General features: G+C 37.9%; 1 protein-coding gene across 1 annotated transcript in view; it reads left to right on the top strand.

The window, feature by feature from the left end:
- Positions 1-20,983, top strand: part of LOC139468535 (netrin receptor UNC5C-like) — a 421,042-nt gene that overhangs the window by 319,313 nt on the left and 80,746 nt on the right. The gene's annotated exons all lie outside the window — the stretch shown is intronic.

Below are 20,983 nucleotides of genomic sequence, written 5' to 3'. Positions count from 1 at the left end.
AGTATTATTGTATGACAGTGAAAGGTCAGCCTCGATTAATGCCCACCGTTTATAAATGTATGATAACTGTATATTATGCAGTTAGCTAGGCAAATTCTTCTCAGGTAGTGTATGGCCATAAAGCTATCGTAGCATTCTCACCAGCTTTGGCCAATCTCATAAACCTCCCTTGACAAGCTCAAGCGTCAACCGCTACCTTGCCACAGTCTTTATCCACTAGCAAATGAAGGGAAGGTCCACAGAATAGGACCAACACTGATACTCATTTGGATAGATAGGCTATTGTAACAGCCTTGTCCTGGAGTAGTCATGATTGCTGCTAGTTACCCTTGAAATTAAATTCATACGGATTTTCACTTCCCTGTTAATAGCTTTTATGGGGTGTAGGTCCGGCAGAATGGTGTCAGGCAGAAGAGTGATAAGGATTCGGTTCCTTGTATGTGCGAGAAGTGGTAGAATTACATGTTGAAAGGGAACTGTGATCTTCTGAGGGATCTTTTGTAAGCAAGGTCACTGTACATTAACTGGGTTCATTACCGTGATACTATTTTCCACACGTCTAGTTATACCTTTCATGTTGTTATGGTCAATTTTAAGCTTTGTGTATCTGAACTGTTGATGAACAGCTTGTTGATATTATTGACAACTTTGATAAATATTTATTCCCAGTTTATTTAAAAAACCAGAATGTTACATTTAGAATTTATATTTTCAAGATAATGATCATCTAATAAGTTTGTTCATAGTCACATGTCTTATACATTTCATATTTAGAGTTAAAACAGTATTGTGACAGGTGAGGCAGGATATGCTAACCTTTTAGCGAACAACTGGTATCATCACTATTTGATAGTGATTCATAAACACATGCTCATGATATAGTCGGAATTGTACAACCGACTCTGCTTTTAGCAGAGATTTCTATTGAATATGGAAAGGGTTTTGTCGCTTTTATTTAAATTCACAAGACAAAATAAGATTGAAAGTCCACATCGGAAAACAATTCCTAGTACCAGGTTCAAGTGTACTTGAAAGCCAAGAGTGTTGTGATCAAAGTGCTCAGTGATAAGCCCATGGGCCCCACCGGGGAGGGTTATGGGATTTAGCACTGGTCCTCCCTCTCCTGCTGGTTCAGGCAGTCTGCAAGACGTCTTACTGATAAAACAATGGCCATTTTCAGGCATTTATCTCCAAACTTGGTTTTCCAGGTTGTGTTTAAGCCAACCCAATGCTGTATGAGATTCAAAGAACTAGCCATCATGGTATCTGTGCATCGTGAGTCTGGTATTTGCTTCCAGTTGTTTTCTGATAATAACAAGAATTTTTCATATCCGACTGATGTGCAGCATATGAAAGGCAGTTTGGATAGCCTTTAGTTTATGATATCAGAGTGTTGTGGCATGGTGTCAAAATTTATTGAACATATTTGCAGTCTGGCTGATGTTTTGATCGATCTAGTCGCCATGATATTGACTTGCCTTATGGAATTTCTTTTGTATCCGTATTACATTGCACACAGACAGTTATTATCCATTATGTTGTAGAATAAATCATGAATGATAAATCAAAATTTGAGTACTGTATTGTGTAATATTTACAATGTGACAATACGACAGAACACAGTTGATCGGACTCCTTACAGGGTTGTAGATGATTTCACCATTAGATGTCCCAGTGTTGAGGAAACTCGCATGCAGGGCTGTTAAACTGAATATTCTAGACCCTAGGATCCCCTCATAGAACTCAACCACTTACAGTGTCTCCTAATCACGTTGTCGTAGCCAGGTGAACGCTGGGACAAGCTTGCCGCACAGGTGTGTAGGGTTTGCAACCTGAGATTGTTTAAACGACTTTGCCGGGATCCTGGAGCTTAGCAAGAGAGTGCTGGGTTAAGTCTGCCAAAGGCCTTCATTCACCTGTGGTTGGAGAGCATATGTCAGTGTCCATAACAGTCTGAAAGAAGAGCTGTATTCACCCCAACCTGCCAGGGAGGTCAAGATCTTTGGGGTGGGTGGGGGGGAGGGGGGTGCTGTGCACAGCTGAAAGAAGGGCTAACCGAGGGTGGTGGAGGGGGTTCTGTCACGTGGGAGGTGGGGACTGTCATTGGCATATTAACCTGTCCCTATTGTAACTTGCAGTTTTACAAGTCTTACTGAAAGTGGCATATTCCCTAGCCGTGCTGTAATTGGCAAACTTACTAGCCATACTGTAACTGCCATATCAACTAGCCATGCTGTAACTGGCATCTACTAGCCATATTGAACTGGCATCATACCTACTACCCACATTGTAAATTGGTAAAATATATTAAGAATAAGATTTTATTCATTTGTAAGTTTCAAATCTATATAATTTTTGGACATGATGGGAATCTTCCTTAAGAAAATAAACAGATTTCCACTGAAACTTGACACAGGCACTTAAAGTAAAAGCTAGAGCTTGACTAGAACATTTCCTGGGTTGTGCATGTTCTTACTGTCTGTTGTTGGAGGAGTGTAACATTGTTTTGAGAGTCACCAGATGTCAAAGTGACACGACCAACATGGACATTTTTTGAGAGGCTGATCCACGACAACAGTCGTCCCAAGCTCCAACATTCCTTTACTAGTGCAGCCTCACCTAGCAGACAACAAACAGACCGGTTACTCCATCTTACATCCACCACTCAAGGTGTCTCTGGCCTCTGTGGCTTCTGCACTTACAAGGCTACCCTTCTTCCTGGGCCCATTAGAAATGGATAGCTGACACAAGCCAAGATTATGAATCCGTAATGGGCTCCTAATTTCCCTAGAAAAATTTTCTGTTAATCCCTCTACTTCCCAGGTACAGTTTAACCTGTCAGCAGAGCATGCCAGAATGAAATATTGTAGGTCGGCAAACACACAGACAAAACTCCCTGGCTTTCACTCTCCGTTTCAGGTGTTACAGATACGGAAGGCATGAGTTCCATGAGATTTGGTGTCTTAAATTCAGTGTTATTTTGGGGTCAAATCATCTGATTGTTGAGTACCATGGTGTTATTTTAGGTTATGGTTTTGTCAGAGAGGTCTTTGTGAGATGTCACTGTGATCTTGTCTTGAAAAGTCCTTTGGACTGCTTGACCCTTGTAATCATATCTTTTTAGATGTAAAAAGACTTTTTATAAATTTTAATTTTTTTTCCATGTTGCTATCATGTCTGCTAATTTCAATGGGTGGATTACATGCAATAGAGTTGATAAGATTGAATTTAATCATTTTAAAAAATATGTTAAGCTTTTGAATTTTAACCTTTACAGCATTAATATTCAACATGTATCAGTTATAAAGGCATGTTTAATGAAAATTACCAGACTGGATGACACTATGTTAAGAGTTTTAAAATGTGTCCATATAATGACTTAGATTCTTTGGTAGATAATGTGAAATCCCCCCATGTTCATTAGCCATCCCCTTTAAATGATGCAGTTTAATGAAAACCCATCTCGTCTTAAAAGGGACGAAATTCCAAAGGTCCCGCGTGTCATCCAACATACATTACTGACAAAGAAATCGGAAACCAAGTAAGAGCCTGGGAGATAAATTGAACAGATCTGACAATGATTATCGCTAAAGTTGATATGAATTAATATATAAATTACATTCAGACTGAGGGCTGACAGGCTGAGATTGGAGCCCGGGTTTGCAATTAATCGTAGATGGACAGAGCTGCCCTTTAGGACAGTAAGTGACCTGGCTGGTTACTCAGTGATAACAGCATATATATACATACCTACTAACCCAAGGACGAGGCCAAGACTTAAGTATCTAAGGTCATTTGTTACAGGGAGACCTGTTATTAGTCTCATCTGTTTTATGAAAAAGAGCTTAATTTTCTGTTAATTTTTTATTTTAAAATACAGGATGTCTTGATTATTCTTACCATATGATTAGTAATCTGATTTCGGTTTACAATCCAAATTTTGTGTTACCAATGCTATGTATTTTACAGCTTCCTAAATGATCATCATCTTACAAAAAATGGTTGATGTTATGATAAAGATAAATGTTTTCATTTGTTGTAATCTTTGGAATGTAATAAGTAAACAAGATATCACCATGATATATGGCTACATCATATCAGCGGTTATATCTTACAAAGATAAATATTTGTCGACATCACTGAGCTAATTTGTTGTGTAAATACTCTGACTAGACGATATCACTCAGAAAATATATCATTTATACACCCTCAGAAAGGCAGGGATGGATGTTTTCTGAGAAAATATTTGTTGCTTTTTGGTCTGTGGTGAGATGTCAGCGTAAGTAATGTTGTATGTCAGGTAAGTAAGAAAAACCCATTGTTGCTATGACAACTAAAGTAACAACAAAACACAATTTGCTTGAAGGGAGGTAACTCCATCCTGTGCTGGCTGGGTTGTGTGTAGTATGAAGACATTTGTTTGCTGGAAATTCAATATGGTAGGTGTGATAGAGATGATATTGATAAGACACAAATTGAGCCTCATATTGTCAAGATTTCAGTCGATAAGGACCATGTGTAGTGAATCAATATTTGGAATCTCTGCCTATTTAAACAGAAATGTGTTTGAGCTGAACCATTCTCTGTTTTCCAGTGTTCTCAGTCAGAGCAAAGTAAAGGTAAACAAGTTGATTTCAAATGATGAAAATGTCGGGGATGTTATTTGAGTCAAGGCTATAAACCTTCTGTGACTTAAACAGGCAGCCTTTGTCCTTGTGATCAGCATTTCCATGTGCAAAACACTATTAGGATATTCAGTAATCATGCCTCATAAAAGAAAATGGCAAAGACAAGAGATCTTTCTGTCATGAATCGGTTAAAACACATCATTTACCTAGTACCCTGTGAACATCCGGGTTACAATTGGCTTTTTAGCCACCCATACTTGGTGAAGAGGTCACTAGGATTCGGTGGTCAGGCTCGCTGCTCATGATCTCAATCACTGGATTTTCTAGTCCAGACTTGATTATTTACAGACCTCTGGAATATTGCGGCATTAAACAACATACAAATTTTTTTTTTATAACATTGATTTATATTCTTTGTATGTTAGACGTGAGCTATATTAATCAATGCATCTGAAAATGCTAGTTATCCCAATTGCGTAGATCGATGCTCATGACGTCAGTCCCTGAATTTGGCTTGTCTTGATTATACAGCTGATTATACAGACCGTTGTTTTACAGTAAGAATATTATCGAGTGCAGCGTTAAGAGCAAACAAACATAATTTAGACTCCCTCATTATGTATATCATGTGAGCATAAGAAAAAATTTAAAAAATGTCTTGAAAAAATATTCCCATTTTGCACATGTGATAATTGTTAAATATAAGATAAACATTTAAATGTGTATCAATCAGCTGGTGTAGGTGAGCAGGGATGTTGCTTTATCATCAAAGATAGGTTGTCGCTGCTGTGATAATCATGTGTAAATGAACACTATGTTTGAAATGTATTTTTATGATGTTAGATAACGTGGTGGTATGCTCTTCACCATTTCAAGGAGAGGTCTCTTTGGCCTGTTCCACTTATCTCGAGTTGATGGATATGAAAATGATACAAAACACAGCCGCAGAGCAGTGTTCCCCAGTCACAGACAGCGTGAGTGAGGGAAAACATTTAATGGTGCATCCACAATATTTTCGGCAAATAGGGTCTGATGAAGATAACATTTAAATAAAAACATTTAATTGTGTGGGTGAGTAAAACAAATTAATAATGGGTTAGAGCTTGCTAACTTAGTCATCTTATCCTTGGTCATTGATGCTCATGATCTCAATCACTGGATTGTCTGGTTCAAACTTGATTTACAGACAGCTGTTATATAGCTGGAATATTGGTTAGTGTTGCATTAAACAAGCAAACAAACCTAGCTATGCCAATACTTTGGGTAAATGGCGACTTGCAAATTTGAAAAAATCATTCGCTATGTATGTACATACAACTGAAGTTTAGTGTTCAATGTTGACGCCATTATTAATAGTTTTTTGTCAGCGGTGTATGGAGTATCGGAGGAAGAGGATGATGCAGGTGGTGGGTGACACAGGGCTGAGAAATGGGGAGGTAGTTTGACAGCAGCGTGAAACGCTACATAGGAGATATTGTGGAACACCTGGTAATGGAGGGGGATGCCCCCAACTGAGTACATAACTGAGGGTCGGGTTCGTCAACCTGCGTCGCTGTGAAACAACCATGATCCTTCAGGCTTACTGTGGGGTATAGTGTTTTGACCAGCTACGAAAGTGGGCAGGCAATCAACTGTAAACGTGATTACCGACAGTGTTTTGTTGCGCTCCGAGTTGTGCAATATGGAAGCGATGTGCAGCCATGTGTGTCTGTTTTATCAAGGATTCTCACAGAGAGACATGTTTAAGTGGGATCAGATGTTAGAAGTTGTCACCCCTTTGGAGTTAATCAACACTGAGTTTATTAGCCTTGAGCCTCTCAAGTTTCAATTGAATAGAGCCGCCTCTCACCTGGGCAGTGAATCCTTTGGGCCTCCCGACAATGCTGGACACCTGTTTTGTTCTGAAAGTCAGCAATTGTGGCCCTTGAGGAGGAGCAGGCCTTTATTTAGTGTTTATTAAGTGGAGGACAATTGAACACAGCATTCCCCAGGCCTGAACATACTGTCATTGTAACCTCATGGCCGAGGAGGGTCTACCCTTCTTGGGTGTCGAGGAATCAACCAGCTGAAACATGGGGATCATCGGCAGCAAGGGCAATAAATCTCACTGCTCATTCTGTCCTCGCCTCCAAATAGAAAGAGCTGTCAAAATTATTGACCATTCCACCATTGGTGGAGGCTTGTCACCTTGTTCTACCCTAGCTAATGAGGGCAGGAACTGATATTATTGTATGGTTTCCGTGACCTTCCGCACCCGGTTTATCACTTTATCTTTTGGGCTTCAAATCCATCTTCGGGTATCGTTCACACCATTATCATTATTTCATGACATTGTGTTTTTTTAATGGGTTTGTATTTGGACCCGATGACATTAAGACTCGGTTACCAGTGAAGAATAGCAATCGTATTGTGCTGTAATGGACCATTAGATTTAATATTTCATCACGTTTCCTCCAAATCGTTTAATCACGCAGGCTGAAACTGAAACCTTTACGAATACATTTCATCCATCAAAACCGATTTTCCTGGTAAATCAATATTACTCACTGTAGGTTATAAATTGTAAAACAAAATATTTCCATAATTTTCATATTTGAGTACACTAGACTGAGTTTATGTATAAACAAGTGATCTCATCCAAAACATGATCTTAGTGATACTGGTTTCAGTGTAACACCTGCACTTTATTGCCCTACCTGTAGAACTTAACGACAGGTGAGCCAGGTAGATAATGGTGTGTCAGTGTATGCACATTTCATTGTTATTATGTAGGCACATGAAACAATGTTATATTTTATATCCTGCATCCTGCACTGGTGTAATTACCATGAAATATTGCACCCAAGGGAGTGCCTTTATTATTCTACATGTCAAGTAGAACTTCAAGAGATACAAATTTTGCCGTTTTAAACAATGGATGTAAAATTTTATGTGGATTAAACATAATGATGAACCAGATGATCACTGCCTGCCCATGTGATCATGCTTCAACCGATAGTGAGGGGCAATATTTCCCCAATAAATAGGAGATTGATACAAATTATTCCAAATGAACCCCAAGACTTTATTTCAAACGACATAACTATGAAATTAATTGCTGTCACATTACATGATGAAATAGACAATTCCTTCAACATGGCTGATCCTATCGTTTTAAAGTTCAATAAACATTGTTATCAAATTTTTCATATTTTACAACAATCAATGTCTAAATTTGAACTAATTAACTTCTGGACAATAAGATTATCTAAATATGTCACGGATTCTAAATGAGAATTTTGTTTATGATGTTTCCTCGTCAATTTTAAGTGGACATGTTTGAGTAATCAAGCCAACAGCTAGACCCATTTACAGATACCCCCAACAGTGAGGGTCATAGTTCATTAGTTGGAAATGTTGAAATTGTGCAGCACCAATGCATTACTGTGCGACAGTGGCAAGCGTCAGTATCTGCACATAGTAGAGACATTTGCGTCTCTAATTGTTTTTTCTTTTCCTCTGAGAGATTAATGGACAAAAAATTCATCGAGATCAATATTTTTATTATATGATTGATATGATACTGTTATTTGTCAATAGAAGTGTTTTAGCTCCGAGTTTGATTGTAGTAGAATCGCAGTCAATGAAATCTCAGGGTGGTCGTTGAATTAACGAAAGAGGACAATGCACGTGAAAAAGTGATTAATTCTCTTGTCTGTTGTAATATTAGGACGATCGGGGGACTAGACGTCCTTCTGATCTTTAGAAAAATTTAGAGAAACATGGAATTAAATGTTAATTGAAGGAATTCTTCGAGCCACCTGGTTATGATGGGGAGGGGAAATTACCTGGTGGGCAACGCAGTGAGAGTCACACGATGTAGAGGGAGGGAGAGATTTGAGGGGGACCCGTAAGTCACTGTCGCCTCTCTCCCATGGGGTTGGAGTATGTTAGATGACTCATGAGTGAAAATATTCATATCGCATCTAAACAAAGAAAACTCACTTTTCTTGTTTGATAATTTTAATTTTGACAAAGAAGAAAACTAAAACAACTTCATAGTTGCAATTCCCTCCTCTGTCTTGGAGGAAAGCTCTCGCCTCCCAGCGTGAGATTGCATGAAATTCAAGCGATGGATGTCATTGTGCCATGCCCAATCAAATAGGCCGACCAGCTCAGGTGTCTGAAGCTGATCTCAATGATCTCCCCGATTTCAACGTCAGTATAGCCCCGAGGAAGAGAAACGTCAGAGCGACAGGAAGTCTGACGGCATTAAGCAAGGTTAGAACTCGGAGTCACGTCATATTGCGATGTCTTTGTTTGCAAAATAACAATGGAGAGGTGAGGGTAGCTAATGATGCTAAAGTCTGCATTATGCCTTCGCCAGTTTTCCCGCCTGATTAGCGCAATGTCGAATTTTGTCTCCCATGACCCAGAAAAAACAGACAAAGAATAGGAAGCGAGCTTGCCTTTTATATCTTCAAACAATGAAAAGATTTTGTCACTGAGATGATACAGCAGCCAGGGTAGTAAGGATGGGAGTTTTCATTATGAACGAGGTATCATTTTCTAATCCTTCAGAGTGTGTTTTTAATTAAACGTTACGTAAATGAGCAGTTGTCCTGAACACTGATGAAAATACTCCCCAAATATGCATTGTAAATTAAGTAAGTATGCAAATCTGGGATGAGTATTTTAAGAAAAAATCAAATTTACATTTTCTTGTCTTAAAATGTAATTTATCTCCCAAATTTAATTTTCATCAGGTCTATATTAAAATATTTTTTGTGTGAACCACAACAGCAGATGTTAAGGGGGTATAAATTTCAAAAGAACAAATAACATGCTTGAGTCCTTCAGAGGAAAGTTTATTTGAATTATATGACTGGTTTGAGGGGTTTGAAAAATTTATACCTTTAAGAAGAGGAGAGGTCAAGAAAGAAATGGGGAAATAACTCTGCCATGATAGACGATACCTGACCGTGATTTATTATGGCTGTTTGTTTGTTGAAGATGATTGCACTGAAGCTGAGTCATCGGGGTTTGAATGTAGCCCTCAAACCCTGCACTGAATTAACTTTCAATCCACGAATATAAGTGAAAGGTTAGACAGGGAATCTGAAATTTTGATTAAATTTTAAAGTTACCCAAAATTAAGTTTGATGAGTCTTTATTTAAAAATGCAATAAGATCGTGAAATCTTTTATGAATAATTTTTGTGATGCCTGTCTTCCTTCCATAACAATGTCAGTGGAATAGGATTAAAAAATGGAAAGCAGAATTTATGAATAATGAAATTTTAATTGATATTACCTCATCATGGCCATATTGGATTACTGGATTTTTGACATGGCCTTTCTGCCTGAAGATGATCCTATGTTGGACATACAACAGGAGTGAGAATTAACAGCTAATTTTCTATCATCTGATTCCGATAGGTTATGTGATAAGGGAGGGGAGGGATTATGTTACTCTCTACATGGCCAGGACAACACGAAAATCTATTGACTTAAATCTTGTCATCTATGTGTAAGTTTCTCAGCAAACATCTAATCATGGCCATTATGTAAGTATTCCCATGCTGATGTGAATCTGACAGGGATAGTGTCAGTAGCGTTGTGTTTATCACCTCTCGCCCAGGTGCAAGCCCTGTATGTCTATTTGCTTCCCAATTTCCTAATGACAAGAAAATACCCATGTTGAGAGAGCCTTTCCCCGCGTAATGGCCTCCTTCACCGAGACATGATTTACCTGCCCTTTTACCTTGGTTATACAATAATTCAAATGTTATCGTGGATTCGGATCGCAAGTTCGTTAGCAACGTAGGCCACCTGAGGAATTTATCGATCCTGATTGGGGCTCCCAGTGATGGGCTGTAAAGTAATCGACATGAGAGGTCGAGGAAGGAAGCTTACCCGCGATGAACATATGTTGTTCACTTGTCATTCTGGAAGTTGAAACGGTTGTGATTCACGTTGGTGCCTCCTCACTGCGGCATAGCACAAGGACACTGGTGTGTGGGGATGACACATTTGTGTCTTTTGTAATTGCTCTGTTAGTCATGGAGATGGAAATTAAGGGAAGGTGTCACTAGAATATTTATTGAAACAGGGTGTGTGAGATGAGTGAATAGGTTTTAACCATTTTAGCCAATTTGCAATAATATTCCAGCAGAAATCGTCAAGAATAGCGGAAAGATAATAGTTGAACATTGATAATGATCCTACGATATGGGCAAAAGAAATCTTTTTGTGTGAATTTATAAAATCTCTCGGGCAAACAACCTGTTTTTCCTTCGCAATACATTGGAAAATAATTTAGGGTGATGTAAGGTCAAATTAAATTTCAATTTATGGTTTTCTGTGGGAAAAAAAATCCATTAAAATATGCTCTTTTGGACATAATAATTCAGGCTAGAATCTAGTTAGGAAGGATTAACGTGTTTCAGGGGACAATAAGTCGCGTAATCCCAGTAGCAAATAAATCATCCCCTACAGCTTAGGAAAATACTGATGACACAACTGGTAATTGTGTCGACACTGTAAAATGTTATTAGGGAAATATTATGTTAATCTTGATGCAGAGAGGACCATTGAGAGTTCATAAAGTAATGATATTTTGCAACAATATTTACCATTGAGGTGGTTAAGCCCACCAAACTGTAGTGGTAAATTTTCAACAGCAGCCAATCATGCTCATTTTGTAAGGAGATTAGTATAGTGCATTGAGCCCTTCTCCTCTAACACTTAATTTGTTTAGATATATTGCTGGGCTGTTTATTCAGCAAACATATCCTACAGCCCTGGGGCAGGCAAAATAAAAAACTACATCGTCTTCCGTCATAGTTTTTACATTGAGACTCTTGTCAAAAAAGCGTATCGGTGCATCTAACATAAGTGGTGAAAAGTCCACGCGGGAGCGCGCACTTGAGTGAATGAGAATCACGTCATGGTGCAGAACAGGGGCGAATGAGTGGAGTCCTTCCATGGCATGCTTTGTTAGGGTCTTCTAGAAGGCTCTTCAGCAATGGAGACGGGTATTGTTCACAGATGGTACAATGCCTTTTCCACGTAATCTAATCATAATTTGATCATTTGTGGCTACCATCGGAACTGCTTCTTCTAAGGATCCACAGATCAGGGTAGTTAATGGAAACATTTGTTCGCAAACAAAGAAGAACCTGTGTAACATTATTGTACCGATGGTATTCCCTAGACAACTTGGGGAACATCACACAGAGCTGTAGACCATGCCTGCCTATATTAGGTCAAACAAAATCTCGTGATTAGGACTAACATGAACAGGATTATCTTTCCTTGCTCGGGGGAGATTGAGGGACCAAAAACCAAGGCATATGGTAGGATTAGTTTTCATCCCATTAATGCAAATTTTCTCACCTAATTTAGTTTGTTAGTCTTGGTGAAAGAAAGCCAGAAAAAAAATATGGGCGTATAATTGTAATTTGGTCAGTTTTGATTGATTCTTCGCCATCGAAAATATCCACATTTTCCTGTTTGGCCTGGATAACGCTAAATTCATTTGCATAAATTGTGTTGAGTCAATGAAGGCTGTGTTTGGTTCATTTAACAAGTTTTTGAGGTCAGCAGTTTGTGGAAGGAAGGAGTCCCTCTGAGCTGTATCTAGTCGCTGAATGACAAGCAGGCTAAGATACAAGAGACCATCGGAAGAACAGATGTTAGAATTCAACCTGCCACTTAATTGAATTAATCTTGAGGGTAGGTCACTTCTCATCGCCCATCAAGTTTACCTTCACGCTTGAAGAGTACTCCCTTCCCATGAGGCCTCTGGCTGTCATCTGAACCTTTGATGCCACGTAGGGTCAGGGGATAGACCGCCAGTGGAATTTATCTTGCTTGGTGCATTTTTTGTCCTGTCTATTATTTGAGATTAATGAAAAGACCCAGTAATGTAATCAACGTGAAACTGCAAGTGACCAACTCGGCCATTGATTCAAAGTGACTCGTGAAACAAAACGCAATCACTAGAAAGCGTGAGCTACTTTTGGTGGCAGATGAAGGATTAAGGATTTACTCAACTAATACGATTTACACTCGAGGAGGAGAATATCTGGCTTATGTTCATTAAGTGGATTTTGTGTAAGAAGAAACCATTACTGTTTGAAGGGAGAGGAGGATTAACTAGTTATTAGTCCAAGGAGCATTGCTAACTACTCGAAGCAGGGATATTTTGGGGACATACAAAATCTGTGTTATCATATTTTACATAGATTTTCTTAATCGTAGAATGTGATTCAATTAAAATTTTGTTTATTTGACTATGTTACCTGTTCCAGAAGTTAAGGTAACATCTTTCAGTGAAACATAAGGTTTTCCATGACTGATACATGGGAGGTCAGTTTTGATTGGAAATTACAGGGGGCAGTGAAACGAAAAAATAAATTAGACTTTAAGGTGAAGAAAATGAAAGTGAAGGCATAGAGGATAAAGTCTTCAAAAGAACTTTGTAATCAATAACTAATACATGTGATCCTTAAATGAGGGAGTGTGGGATAAATCTAACTAGGGAGCTATCATTGGCCCAACTGTGCTTCAGTTCACTTGTCATATGCCTCATCAATTGCTGCTCCCTGGGGACTCTCCAGGCATGGAGGTCAAATTGTCAGTTTTAAAAATGAACAGACACAGAAAGTCTGCTAAAATCATTTGTAGAACGCGCAAACAATTCTAATTAAGTCCAGGTACCTCATGCTGAGAACTGACTGTGGTTATTTTGAGAGAGTTCATCATTGCAGACATATATATATAAAGACTAATTTGTTTTAGCGATAATATGCATTCAAGCAAGAAGATTTTTTTAAGGGCATCTGCTTCAAAATTTTCAAAAATGTGTAATATTTTTAATGTAAAAATATATTTATATAAGATGTGATCCTTTTTGTAATTATCCTCCTTGAAAAGCTCTACTGCAAGCTCTACTCCAGAAGCATGTGATGTAAGTACTTTATAGATTATGCATTTCATGAATGTCGTTTTTTGATTGTTTAATTGGACATTCTGTCTAAACACCCCTACTTCCACAAGGAATTTACCCTTTTTGTTGCTCTTGAGACTGCCAAACGTCTGGGATAGTTTGGATGGGACAATAGGCATCAGATGATATTTGGGAAGGAGTCCATGAAGAGGCTCTTGGATCATTAAAGGTCATTCTGACGAGGGGGGAGATATTTATAAGATGGGCTTGTCGTCAATCCAAAAATAATATGTCAAGAATGTAAAAGTGACCAAGATTAATTAAGATATCAGCTTATCATATTTCTGATGTTATCATTAACTAGGTTGAACATAGACAAGACAAGTTATGCATCTAGAACAATAAATTCTCCTTCAGAGAAATTATGCTAATTTGTAGGGACGTAGTACAACTCCCCATCGCAGACAGTCTCAGATAGGGTATATCATCTTATTCAATGTTGACTCATGCGGTATGCTGTGCATATGCAACGGAGACTAAATACCAGTGATGGGGCTGATGTTGGGGAGATATGAATGGTGCAATGGTATTTGTATTGGAACAGGATGGCAGGATGGAAATCACATGTGGAATAATTGAAATATTAGAGAAGACAGATGACTATCTGTTGGTTATCTGTTTGTAGAAGAATCATCTGGTGTTACTGGATCGTGGAATTAACGCCAATTTCCAATACATTATGAAGAAACAATTCACAGATGTCCCTCTTGTAATGCAGACAGATTAGTTCATGTCATATACAGTGTTGGAAGATGCATAGATTATTGGCCAATTTGATTACAAAGTCTTGTACAAGGAATAGTAGAACTGCGTTGCAATTTTACTAAATGCATGATTAATAATCTTAGGAATTAGTTCAAGATTGTAAAAGATCAGAGGAAATACACTCAATTGTCACAATTGACGCATATGTTGGCTTTCTGTCTTAAGTTTGTTATGTAAATGGCATTTGAAGAAGCTTAACAATAATGACAAAGTTTGTGATAAAATTTAATTTTCCAACGGTTTGTCAAGAGATATTCACAAAACATTCTGCTCCTCAGACAAGACAAGCCCATCACAGTCTAACTGAAGATCATTTGATCAGGCTAGTCACACCGGGAGAATTAGGCAGCCTTTTGTTTCTTAGTGGTAGATTATGTTGAGCTTTTGCAAACACCCACTTTGATAACCTCATGCAAGAGTAACACACTCAGTAATCGGGCTGGCATTTTCTGTCTATTTTCAGGTATAATGTCAAACATTTTATAATGGGATGGGTATAGAGTTACACTGCATCTGTTTCCACAAAAATTACTATTGATTTTCTGGATATTTTTGTAAATTCTTCAACTTGAAATATTTTTTTTCTGTCACAGCTGGATGTTTTTCAGCAAAAATATCAATTCTTTAAAAACAATTGTATTTTTATGCACTGTTTTTTTTAAAAGTTGTACCATAATAGTACCTAAAAATAATATGAAAAATATAAATAAAAATACAAGAAAATCAATATACCCAAGATTGAAAACTTCTCGGAGCATGACTGCTCTCAGCTAATACACAATCTCACTGTATGTTCTATGAAGCAAAGCATCCTCATGAATAGAATCCTTCTCAAATTAGCTTCTGTATCTAAAGAAGTCGGACCACATCATTATAGACGTGAGAGTCTGTTTCCACCGCAGAAATTAGCTATTTCATTTACTGCTCCTGATTTGGTGGAAATAAGGCATTTTGACGTTGGCATTGTGTGAATCTCGCATCATCTCTTTGATGGAACATTATCAGGGCTTTTCTGGAAAGACCCTATTCAGGTCTCCGCTCATTCTAGGGCCGAGCTCCCTGAGGGCCCACACCTTGAGAACATGTTAGCAGTCCTTGCAGTATATGTTTTTATCGCAAGTGAAAGATCGGGAGGCACAGGTGTACAAAGCATGCTGGGATTGGGAATTACAATGATACCCCGTAGGGTTGTGTCAATTAATGTGTTATGGAAATCGTGTTAGGGAAATTTGAGGAAAGTTTTAATATGTTTCTCGCTGTGCTTTTTTCAACAATGACAATCTGCGATTTTAATAACATTTTATCTTAGCTGTGCGACATTGCCTGTCTGCCCTACCTGTAGATAGAGTGATACGACCTATCGTTATGCGCTATGGTATTTCAGGGGTCAAGGTCACTCAACACCTGTGTTCGTCAAGGTTGATGATTTTTTTAACACATTATTGATTACAAAAAATTGCATAGCACATATATGTCGTGTGACCTTTATGAACAGATTCTATTGTTCAAACAGATTTGTTTTTTTAGACATTCCTCCAACATATTTCTTTTAACCAGTAACAGATGAAAAAATCTGAAGCTGATCGTCATTTTAATTTTTTTTAAAAGAGTAAAAACTGTTTTGATTGATTTCTACAAACTTTTGCGGCTAGACAGTGTTTTTAATGTCAGCTGTGAAAAGGTTTAAACCAGGATCAATAGCTGTGTGTCTAAAGGAAACCTCTTGAGCTGAGGAGTCTTTCCTGTTCTCTTAAACTGTGAACAAAAAAATTGAAATAGTTCGTGCCAAACTTACATTACGCAAGAACTTTGGCGAACCAAACTTTGGAAGTCAAGAGCCCTACAGTCGAGCTATCTTTGTTCCTTCCAAATTTGGTTGTCTTCTATGCTTTGCAGTCAAGATGTATTAATCACGTTTTACCCTCAGGGTAAAGCATGTATTATAGTGTCGGTGGGCACGGTTTAACGCTGCTCTTCAGATGAAGGCAGAATTAAAGGTCTGTTGATATTAACAATTCTATGATCTTGGGCTAAATCCACATTACTAATGACATCGCTCACTCAGCTAGACCATGGTGTTTTGGCTAAAAATGACACTAATCTTTGATAAAATATTTTTAACCAGAAATCCAACATTGGTCTTTGTCAGGTTTAACCAGGCTACGGCTAAAGGCATTCCTCCACATTAATTAATGATAAACATTCGTTTCATGTCCACACTAAATTTGATGTTTACTTATTCCACGGAGGTGGATTTAGTTGTGATGGCAGTGAGAATGAGAGAAACATTTTGAGATGTTTTTTTTCATGTTTTGTGAACAGATATTACTTATATTAAGGGTTAAGCAGAGCATGACATATGAATTGATAGTTTGAAGTGATTACTTCTGACATGTGAAAGAGATGAACGAAAGGTAGGAGACACAGGTGAGATAATATCGCAGAGTGTATGTGAGACATGTTTATTTGGCTGTCACTGCAAACAAGCCCGAGATGTTATCTCCGCGTCACCAAGGTACGTACATAATAGAAACAACAGGTAAAAATCCCGGCTTTTCATCCGCAGGACTACGTTAATCATTCGCAACAAGAAATCTTACGCTCTGATGCAGTAGCTGAAGGTTGGGTAGAAAGTATTGCTTAATAAATCATGTTGGCAAACACCTTTTGTAGTAAACTCACTGATGACTAGTTTGGGTTGAGGTAAAACACTGATTGTATTTATTCTGCTTTGAGGATAATCCTTCCTGATAACATCAAAGACTGTTGGCATTGTTTTGGAGGGCAATGATCACTGTAGTGTAGGTCTGCATGTAAAGTATCCTGGCTTTATAATGGTTTTAGTGGAATGCATGTGTGACAGATTGGGTTTCGACTTGCTAACAAATATTCCACTGGGGTAGAAAATTGTAGATTTGTATCAAAGTGTCAATGAATTGGCTTGGTCCGAGCACACCTGTTAACGAGAATTTATACCTTTATGGAGGACTGAACAACCAATCAACAAAACTACCTTGTACAAATCTGTCATTTATCATTTCAGGTGGTAAATCTGCTCATTATGTGTTCTGTTAAGTTGCCAGTGCGTTCGTGTTACCTCAGAAAATAATCTTTTGAAGAAGAATCTTCTTGGTACAAATTCAATTGTGATAAGGCAAGAATGATGGGAACTGTCATTATTATGATGCGATCATGCAAACACTTACAACGCCCTCTGTATTGTGGGGCCATCGTGCTTCAGCCTCTTTTTGAATCTGTGGTTAATAGGCAGGTGAGATCAACACAAGCAGAGGAAGTGTTATTGTGGCATAAGTTGTAGGAAGATTGTATTGTGAACTGAAGACGCTACTGGATTAATAAACTTGTAAGTGCTTTTCTTCTTGATTTAAAGGGGAGAATTACGACAAAGTTGGCCCCGATACAATACCATGTCGCTATGCTTGCTGTATGGTATCATGCCATTTCACAAAATCAACTGAACCTTGTCTTGGAGTGTACTTAGTGATGAAGTCAAGTCTCACTGGGTGTTGTCAGCTCATTCAACATTGCTTGAATGCTTTCCTTTGTCAAAGCTCAGCTGAATTAACTTACTTAAATAAGTCATAGGGGTCCTCAAATTTAATCATATCTTGAGTGTTCAGATCAAACGATAGGATAAAAAATCACACTTTAACCATGTGAACATAAAACCAACTTTTCTGATGTTTCTGTTGGGAAGGCGGTAAGTTGTTTGGCATTTGGTAATTAAACATCTTAGAATATAAATTGAAAAGGGAAGCGAGGTGATATAAATCATTTTCAGGAATGCAGGCTCAAAGATTGGTTCTTTTGAACGTTCTGCTCAAAAGTGACATCTTATTTCATCTTGCATGGAGGCGACAACATTCATTGGACCTTTGCTCTGCAACGTGCGATCTGCATTGTACGATGGGTCCGTAATGGTGCTATGTGCTAAGTTCATTAGCATTCAGCCACTGTGAAGCAAGCGTCTGCACCTCCGAGATATATTGGTCATTTTGTGGTATTTTGGTAGTTTTCAGAGGTGTACATGTAAAAATCTTTAACTGCCATTTAATGTTCTCTTTTGAGAAACTGGTTGTTATAATGCTGTACAACAATATCTTTATTACTTTGATTTTTCCAGATTTTGACTTTTTAAATGATTCAGGGAGAAAACAAAGTCCATGTTAATCTCTTTATCAACACCACAATATCTATATTTACATAGCTCTAGATTAAATATGCAAGGTGATTGTATTTAGAACTTGTAGCGATTAAACCTTGATAAACGTGTTGATAAACAATCCCTCATAAATTATCAAACAGTAATCTTGGAAGTAAACAACTGCTGTTTACTGGAGCCATGCTAATCTGCTGCAGATGTAGGACAGCTAATTACTCAATCTTGCTGGCACCTACATCACATAAGCTGTAAGATAGTCAGAGTTGGGAATTGACCTTATTCCAGGGATTTAGGCAGAAAAGGACAACAACCTTCCCAGGAAGCTGCCTTAGGTAATGGTATTACCAGGTTGGGGTAGAATGTCAAAATGGTCAAGTGTCGTTGGCGCCAATATTGATGTAACCATCAGAGCCAGGAGTCGGCATGTTGGGCCAATCGTACCACACTTACCCTCTCATTAGACTTAATTATTTCCACATTAAAGTTCTGACACTTTGTGTAATAGGATGACTTATTACTGTTCTGGCGCCAAGTTCTCTTAGTTAGCCATGGTTAATTAGGCGCCGGATTAATGGAAATCAATAGTGGGAGGAACTTTGGTGAAAACATGGTGTGAACTTTAATTGTGAGGAGGCTAATGAGGGAGAATTGGCAAGATTCATTAAAAGTGGGATAAATCATTCTCTTTGAAACAGAATTATGTAATATTTTGACATGATGCCTTGCCATTCTGGGGGAAGTTAATGTATTCTGTGTTCGTGGTTATCTCAATAGTCCGGTCCAAATAAAGTTTTCACAACATCAAGTTTGTGTGTGTGTGTTGATGTTGAGGTTATGATTCAATTACCATTATGTGGTTTGAAAAAGTACAAAAAATGTTTTGTGTCACAAATGGTAATAAAAAAATACAAATGACATCACCTTATAAAACAAAATGTCATACCAAACACTTAAATGGATAATTTCTATTTTAAAGAAACAAATTTTTTACATCACAATCAAATATGGTAGGCCTTAAACTGAAATGCAGAATATGAATAAGAAACATATTTTTTTGTTTTAGTAAATATGTTGGACAATGAAATAATATGCAGAATGTTATATAATAAAAGGTATTTCATGTCAAAAGTAATAGTAGAGCATCATCTGAAATGCTGAAATATGAAGACACCCAAAAATTGTAATCATTGAAAAGCGAGGAGAAGTTTGAGGAATCACTAAAGCCATTTGAGCCAGCAGTATGGTACATTCACAACATATACACACAGTGCCACTCTACTCACTGAAGCAAACAGGTACAACAATGTATCAGTTGTAGAATTAATCATATCCCAGTGTATTCTTTGGAATGCCAGGCAATATGAAACCCACTTGCTGGAGATATTGTTTACTGTACACCCAGTCTGAACCCGAACCGTAGGTGCATGTCAGGATGGTGAGACTCACTTCGTGATGGATTAAAAGCTATTGTTGCAGATCATATTCAAGATAAAAGAAAACAGTGATTAGCTCCCCACAAGCTGAACAGGCTGAAGAGACTTCCAGGTGATAAAAACACACCTGATCTTCATGAGCTGTAGAAACAATCCACCATTGCCGTCCCGCCTCGATTGCTTGTACAGGGGCGGCCATATTTGATTTCACAATACAGGAAGCGGTTTAGATACAAATATTAATATTTGCTGGCCTGGGCCGCCATTTATTTGTGTTTGGGATGAATGCTACGATGGTGTCTGAGACTTTTGTTTGTCTGTCATCATCAGTTCACGAAGATATTTTTGTTGTAATTATGGCGGTGGTGATGAAGGAAGGCTTGACTTATTGTTTCATCAGCAATGTCAGGGAAAGTGATAGCACTGATTCGCATTCATGGGAACAAGTTAAAAAAAGATGGTTGGCAAGATTAGGCTCTCTGACAGCTTATTGTTTCAAATTTGCTAAGCTGATTTCCTTCCAAGCCACCAAAGCTTTCTGTCAGTAAAGTCATGAAGTCAAGTACATAACAACAAGAACATCCTGCATAGTTTTCATCACTCAACTAGAATAAGCTAATGTTAGGAAAATAGTATGTAGTTGCCATTTTTTACCTTTTGTCTTGTTAGCAGATTTTCTGTGTCTCTTATAAGAGCGATGCTTTCTTAAATCAGCAAACAGGTTCTGTTATGTCAGTTTTGTCTTTGTTTATTTGCATGTGTTTGTGACGGATGCCACAGGTGGGCAGGATATGTTCACCTTTTTGTGAACACCTGGTGTCATCACTGTTTGATAGTGATTCATAAACACATGCTAATTATATAGCATTGTACAAAGGGCTTTGCTTTTAGCAGATATTTCTTATATTTATGGAAAGGGTTTTGTTGCTATCATTTATATGTGGATTTAGTTTTATTATTCATTTTGTTGCTATTATTGATAT

Source organism: Haliotis cracherodii, unplaced genomic scaffold (genome assembly GCF_022045235.1).
Source record: "Haliotis cracherodii isolate W230 unplaced genomic scaffold, xgHalCrac1.p SCAF_2, whole genome shotgun sequence".
Classification (NCBI taxonomy): domain Eukaryota; kingdom Metazoa; phylum Mollusca; class Gastropoda; order Lepetellida; family Haliotidae; genus Haliotis; species Haliotis cracherodii.
The sequence above is the reverse complement of the archived record's forward strand: the minus strand, read 5'-3'. Positions and strand labels throughout refer to the sequence as shown.